Below are 8373 nucleotides of genomic sequence, written 5' to 3'. Positions count from 1 at the left end.
TAACATTAATGACTTGCTGCTGATGGGTGGTTGTATCAATGTTCTGAACAAAAACAGGTTCAGAATGGTGTCTATTTTGATGTAGCTCTTCTTGCTGTAGCTGTGATTCAATCTGTAAAAAATCAATCTTTTCCTGTGCATTATATAAGCATGTCTGAATTTCTGAGAGAGATCTTTTGCTGATTTGTAATGTGTCATCAACAGTAGATTGTATAAGAGTTTTAAGGAACTGTAATACATCACTGGTTCTGGCCATTTATGCGTTAAAAACTGATCAAAACTACTACTTAATGCAGAAAAGTAGTACCCACTCACAGTGCACAGCAATATCCTTTATAAATGTCAGCAAATGATCAGTGAGCAACAAGAAGCAACAGGTAGAATTCGAAGATGCTGGAACTGGAATACCAAAAAGCAACTATAATTCTTTCTTTCTCAAAATTTGCAAGGAGTCAACAAACTAGATAATGCAGATTTGTTCTTATTGAAAACTTTTATATCTCAACACTTGATATAGCTTATCAACACTGTCTCTTGAATATAAGTTTTATAGAGTATCAAAAAAAAAACTGCAGCAATGTCTCTCAACTCCTCAAGCCAAAATGGATGGATCCGACAATGCTCCAGCAGCCCCCATTGATTTGACACAAGAAGGCCAGACAAATGTCTCTCTGTTTGGGAAGCCCAAAAATTATTGCACTAAAAACTTTCCACTATGAGATAAAGAGAATAGACTCGATTGTTGATCTTTGGACTCTCACGGATGAAACGACCTCGGAATAATCACATCCCTGCATACTTCTAGCAGACCATACAACAACTCTTTGATTAATCACATCAACTACATGCGTTATTCTCGAATATGTGCCTGCAACCCAACTACCACTTCAACTCAAGTGAAAATAGCAAATGAGAACATGTATTCTTTAGCCCGTCTTTGCAAGAGAGAAACAGCATGTCAAACACATAAATACAAGAACAAAATAGCTGCTCTGCTACCCAGGATGGAAATTCATGGGCAAATTGTTCTTCACAGAGTGGTTTGTCTGACTTTCAAGATTGTGGCGAATGCCTCTGAAAATTACACAGCCATTAAAATAAAATAGTACGAGATCCCTTAAAACTGGTTGCCCTCTTCAATATTATCTGAATGAGCAGAAATTACAGCATAGAAGAAAACTCCGACCTCGTCTTAGACTCTGGACGGTACGTGGACGTTCTAGTGAATATGGTTATAATTTGCGTTTCCCGTTTGGAAAACCTTGGATATAGTAAAAGACATAATTCGAATGGTGAAACTTGATCTTTCAGGTTTCAAATTAATGGAACCATCTCACTTCCGATTCGGTCTTAACATTGCAAGGGCACTTTTTAAACAAGGCGGTTTCAATGTGATCAGTAAAAAAGACGTTGAAATTTTCAGAAAGTTTCTTAAAAGCAATGATGTGAAGAAATATGGTAACCAGGTTAAGATACTGCTTCAAGGCTTTATAGGGGATGCAGATGCCCTGTATCTTAAGAAGAGACTACGTGCATCCACCGATTCCGGAAATAGAAGTTGTGCAGTCACAAATAGAAGCCGGGCAGTCAGATTCACCGCACCACAGGTTTCGAATTCAACTCGTATGATGGAGCCTTCATAAAAATAAATATCAATTCAATGCAGGTTTAGGGAGAAACGCAAGGAGCGACAAAATTCTTCAATAATCTCAAAGGTTTCCCATTTACGCGACTCAGTCAAAAGTCACCGCACGCTTTGTAATCAATCACATAAACAGATAAACCACAATTACGCAGAACGCCACTGGTTAGAATTCTTCTATTGGTCAACAGAATGAAGATAGATATATATTACCAGATTTATATCCACGATATCCTCGTTGCGCAACCAAAACTATATATATATGACCGTCATGTTAATACGTTGCACAAACAGTGTTTTTTTTATTTTATAAAAACTTGGTTACGCCATCAAAGCTTCCACCTCTTCAATACGCAGATGCATAGATTGCAAACGCCAGACAGCGAGACACATTCAGGACCTCCTCCGGCTGTGACTGGTACCGTTACTTACCATCAGAATATCCGACCTCCTCCGGCTGTGACTGGTACCGTTACTTACCATCAGAATATCCCTCCTCCGAGCAATCCTTATGTCGCAACTACGCCGGCCACTGGATCTACTGGAAGGAGGCCTTAGGCAACACTTAAAAATTGGCCCGAGTCTTACAGACACAGTTATGGGGAGAATTGCACAAGGAACCAAAGTTCTTACTGAAGGTGGATATGAAAATGTTTTTCGAAGGACTTTTGAGACTATTCCAGGGGAAAAACTTCAGAAGACATATGCATGCTATTTGTCAACTGTGAAGCTTGCTTCTTACCCTTATCCCGGTCAGACTGAATGGAGTTATTACAAGGTCACCGTGCTGTTAAGCCAGCTTAAGGCTGTTAATCCCTCTGCAAACAGGATGAACCGACGGCGCCAGCTCAACTGTCAGGCCAGGTCACATTACAAAACGTAAACATTACAAAACACGCTGATCATTCACCGCCTTGGGCAGACGAGAGGACCCCCTCTGTGTCAATAGACTGCTCCCTCGGCGACGATTGGTAAACGACAGTGTGAAAGAAATGCACAGTCGTTACAAAAATTTAAAATACATTTCAGATCGCCACGTTACAGTGATAAACCACAATTTAAAATCGATTCAATATCAATTAAAATTAAGTCGTAACTGTGCTCCTCCTTGTGGGTTCTGACAGAGATTCCCCAAACCCAGTATCTGTTTCACTGCGCATATGTCCGTTTCAGGAGAGAAAAATGCGCGGAAAAGTCTGAGAGCAGATGCGTTTCTCAGAAATTATAATGAGACAATGGCAGTCGAGCAGACCTGAGACAGGCGTTAGGGCACAGTCTCTGGCAGTCAGAGAGCGCAGCGAATTCAGGTCAGAGGGGCAGCGAATTCAGGCAAAGGCAGAGCAGCGCATGGACAGAGGGGCGTTTCGAATCAGGTCAGCACAAAATTATGGCCAAAATGATGAGCAGAGGTGCAGGACTGACATGCACATAACAGGCCACAGAAAAACAAACGGCTCTGATACCATGTTAAACAGACATGGTCAGCACAAACATATGAAAAGATAAATCATTGAGTACATTTTTATTAACAATAGATGTACATTTATAGTACAATAGGTGACTCTTGGGATTCAGATCCCAAGGTCTCTTGGACTGCTTTGTCCATTCAACTTCCACGCTAACCCTTTAGGATTAGGTGTCCAACACTTATTTACATCATTAAGAGAAACTTGGACAGTATCAAACTGTTCTTTTATTTCAACAGATTTTGCTGTACTCATTTCAAGTCCTTTGACTGCAGTATTTGTCCAGTTGATTTGTTCACTGGCTTTTTGTATTCTTCCATCTATACCCAGAGCATTGTCATCTTTGAGAACCAAAGGGATAGCCTTTGCACTGTTTTGATTTTCTCCAATGATGATACCTTTGTATGGAGGGAAGGTAGATGGAGTTTCTACTTTATTGCCATCTAAAGTAGTCCAAGAATGTTTGGCTGTTGAGGAGGATGCAGTACCAGTCATCAACACATTATCTGACTGAGCATTTCTTTTCCAGACATAGAAAGAAATCCAGGAATTTGTTTTATCCATATACTTTTTCCACTCCTGAGATAACTTGATTTTTTCCTCAACTGTATGACTGAGACCAAATTGTTCTGCCTCAGGGTGTGTGTAGATATCCCAATTCAACATCTCTTTCATCCATTGGGATTCTATTTTGGTCTTTTTGCAACCATCCATTAAGGTAAAAAATTTATGCATCTCTGGTACAGAGGGCTTTTTGCAGTCAGGTGGTAGAGAAAAATCTAGACTCTAGAATGAGGTCGTTCATCTGTTCTAAATATCCTAGGCCATATCTAGGCATGTTACCTAGCCTCATCTTGCTAAACATTTCTGTCAGCCTTGGATCTTCTAGAGTGGGTAGTTCATGCATCATGAGAACATGGTCAGACTCATGTGGAAATGGAATGTCTGAACATTTCGGATTGGGACACGGATTTATGGATGTGGAAGGAGGTGCTTCACCAGTCCAAAGATGATGGTTCTCATGTATGACAGATTCAACAAGAATGCTCAAATTTACAGATGAGTGACACTCGGGACATTTTACTTCTAATGAAGAAAAATTTACAATCTGTGCAAACTCAAATAATGAAATATGACGACAAGGATTTAAAACAGAACTGGAGCAAGCGGTATCTACAATGCTTGGATCTTGATAAGCTGATGAGCTTCTGCAAGCTTGTTCTATTCTTCTGCGGTCTATCGTGGATCTTCTGGGAAAAGACAAGACAACAGAGGATTGATTTTCTTGGATATCTGCAGAAGTTATTTTTCTCAAAGCAGGAGGCTTGGGATTAGAAATGACCTAGTGTTCTGGGAAAGTGAGATCTTCCCAGTAGATAGTCTGGTGCTCAATCTTTTGATTTTTTGAATCAGTTAAAACAACGACACTAGACTTGGAGTCTTTACTGGGTGCATGGAGGACAACTGGATACAAAGTATTGGTATGTCGAAAAAACCCCTTGTCTGGGTATCAATGTTATGTCTTTTCTTATGCATATCAAATCTAGTGGTTTGAATTTGCAGTTGTACGATTTGATCTATAGTTTCATCAAAGACATAAACTGAGAAATTTGGGTAACAGTCAAAATGGCAGCGCAATCTTTCGAGCATTAAAGCATTGTGCGATCACTTAGCTGATGCACTACCTCATTTTCCTGAGCTTTGTTGATGTGTTGCCTCTCCATTTGCGAAGACCTATGGGTGATTTTGACATATGATTTTATGTGTCTTATATGTGGCAGCCCTCCTCATGACTCATTGTTTTGACTTGCCAATCCCTACGATGGCATTCACTCCGCCATTTACTGCTCCACTACATCGTATGCCACAGTCTTTGCATGCCATCTTTTCACTCCTTCACGGGCTTTTACGGGGGTATTCACAACTTTGGTTCTCTGGTTTCAACTATTTAAAAAATATATTTGTAATTCTTGATTAAGGCTAAGAAAGGAAGGCAAAGGTTGGGCTCCATTTTGGAGATTTCCTTGGTGTACAAAGTTATCAGGTATTTCCACAACAAATTGGCTACTCCAAATGTTGATAGATTCATGATTACATTGAGTTTTAAATCCCCTAAACTGGTCTATCCTTGTGTCCTCTTTATTAGTTGCTTGACATAGTCATAGTGCTTGCCTAAAATCATATTTTCCTGCGTATTCGAAAAATGCTACAAAAACTTACCCTTTTTTTAATCCTATGCATATAAAAAAGGTCAAAATTTGCCTGCATGCAAGAAGAAAAGAAGGTATTAATGAAATATTGTAAGGTTTTATTAGCCCCATTGTCTATCAGTTTAATTTTCCTTGTGCACTTAGTACGAGTCCCCGAGGTCAAACCTCAAGCACAAAAGCACTGCATTTTTGTTATGTTCTCGAAATAAAGCCTATTGTCAATTGATTTAAAAAATTGCTCTGCCACCAAACATAAATCTTTCTTCTATGCACAATCTGGTTATACAAAACAATTAACGAGGCTATATTCCTATGGCCGTTCACAAGTGTATTTTTTGGTAAACAATTCGCATAGGCCCACGGTCTTTTACCAAATGTGTTTTGTTCTTTAAAATTACAGTTAACGTTAATGGGTCATTAAGCAAGAGATTCACACCTGTTACAAAACGCTATGCCATGATTGGCTGCTCTTTTTTTCGTCGATGGGAGCCCTCGAGACCTTAGAGTCTGGGGCACAAAACCATGCGATATTGCCAGTGCGCAAGACTTTTTCATTTGTTTCACGGGAAAAACCAATTCTTTTGTGACATCATTCCATTTGACATATAAAATTTCTTCGAATACATCATTTCAATGATGAATTTTACCATGTCTCTCATTTATGTTGGCGCAATTAAAAAAAAAGGAAACAATTTCTTTCTCGTATTCTGCCCTACTAATTAATTTGTCCTTCATAAACTATATGATTTGACTCGTTCAAAACAATGAATTTTATTCTACTCTAACCAATAATGTGAACTAGAATTTTGTGCATCCACGACACGGAATGATTGATATCCTTTGGAGTTTGTATGTGTATTTACTCAGGAGCTTCACGCTACCACCGTTTTCTTCCACTACATGGCATATTTCTGTTTGTTGTGGCATATTTCTGTTTGGAGTTTGTACGTGTATTTACTCAGGAGCTTCACGCTACCACCGTTTTCTTCCACTACATGGCATATTTCTACACACTGCTTTTGATCATTCATATATGTAATTCCTCTGGTCTACTTGTGGACAGGGTGTATGAAACTCTCATACTTGTATTGAAGATCTTCATTGTCTTGTCTCTAAATAATAGAGATGTAAAATTTGACTCCTTCGAGCGTTTGACTATTACAATACACTGTTAAGTATGCTCACATATCATTATCTTTCAAAACTGCGAAGAAAGTCCTGAATTATTTTTTGCAGACTTATGATGTTAGATGGGTGTTGATGACATGTCAAAGAACTTTCCTTTCCCTTGCAATGTTTTTTTCATGATGTGTCTTTTCCAAAGACATAGGTAATAATAAATTTGTTAACTTTGAAATTCCTTATTTCACTATGACTTGCAAGTAAATTTGATATTTATGTTACAATATGAATTTCAATGAATTATTATCATGAATTATTTTTAATTACTAATTTAACATAACATTTTAATTATTTATTAATATTTTTAACTAACTACTATCATAAAATTATTTTTATTTATTTTATTTTAAGGGATTGGTCCTCCTAAGGTAACTTTTTTCCCTTAAATTATTAAAAAAGGGTTTTGATCCCGGTACCTAGTCAAAAGTAGTTGTTGGTCTTTTTAGCCGGTGGAGGCTCTACTCTGTCTATTTAACTTGCTAAGTTGGATCTGTTTCTTCAACTTGTCCTGACGATGAACCACACTGGTTGGTTCGAAACGCGTCGACAAATGGTGTTTCATGTGATCTTCGCTGAAAAATCTTTTGTAAACTTAATATGAATTTCTTTAAAAGAAACCGAGGTAGAGGAAGAAATAACAGGGACAAAAACTTGGGGATAAGAAGAGATAGAAGGCCTAGGGTTTCTGTCCACTTTGATGGGAATTCAGAAGAACTTAGGAAATTGTTCCAAACTGGCATAGTGAACCTTATAGGCCAACTTGTTGCCTATCCTATTGCTGAGCCTCAACAACCTCCTCTTCATGATAGGCTAAGTATTGACATTCCTATGCCACCTCACATGTATACCCCTCTTGTTGTTCCCAACAATGATGGTTGGAAAAATGTAATTCTAGCACAATATTTGCTTTTTGTTCAAGGTTGGTCTATTGTTTCATTGCATCATCTTAAGGAAAACGTGTCTCATCACTTATAATTATCTACTTCATATATTATACACTCTGCACAGGTAGCGCCTCAGCCTTCTAGCCCTGCCAATCAACCTCCTCCCCCTGTCATTAAAATTTCCAAGTAGCTATTGTACTTGCTCACCCAGTGGCTCAATCCTTAAAGAGTGCAATCACCCCTCATCCTGTTGCTAGCAATAAAAGGAAAAAAGCCCAAGTCACCCTGTCTGATTCCTCTCATGGTTCCTCTCACTTAGTGACATCTCACCCTTGCTAGGAAGAGCAACATGCAATAAGTAATCCTCCCTACAGGTTGAAATGATAATTCTTGGATATTTTTATTATTTTTTCGATATATAGATGGATGATGTTTTTTGCTACTGTTTATCTGCACTGGTTTACATGGCCATGTGAATTTTTTGGTGTATTTATGTGAATATTATTACAACACTTATTATATGATGATTTCTTTGCATGAATTTTATGGTGCATGAATTATGTTATCTTGAAAATGCACATGCATTATGGAGAATATATTTATATATACAAACCATGATCATTAAGGAGGAACAAGGGGTGTTTTGGGAGGTACAAGGAGGATACATGTTTATTTCTGTTGTTGATGATATTTATTTCAACATGCATATAGTTAGATAATGATGTTTTTGTGGAAGCATACGAACCATGTGTTGATTATGTATATTTTTGAATTATACATATGATGGCTACATGAAAAATGGATACAAGTCATGTCGAGAGTATTATTATGATTAAAATTTATGGAACAAAGAGGGTCCCACCTATTAGAAAAATTTAGTATAATTTATAAACTTAATTAATTTATTTTCACCTTTAGAACCCCACCCTCAACCTCTAATAAAACTAGATTATAGAACATATCATGACTAATTACTCAAGTGGTTCAAC

This window comes from Pinus tabuliformis, chromosome J, assembly GCF_031772625.1.
Source record: "Pinus tabuliformis cultivar Carrire ecotype Pingquan chromosome J, CPIR1, whole genome shotgun sequence".
Taxonomy (NCBI): Eukaryota; Viridiplantae; Streptophyta; class Pinopsida; order Pinales; family Pinaceae; genus Pinus; species Pinus tabuliformis.
Note: the sequence above shows the minus strand (reverse complement) of the source record.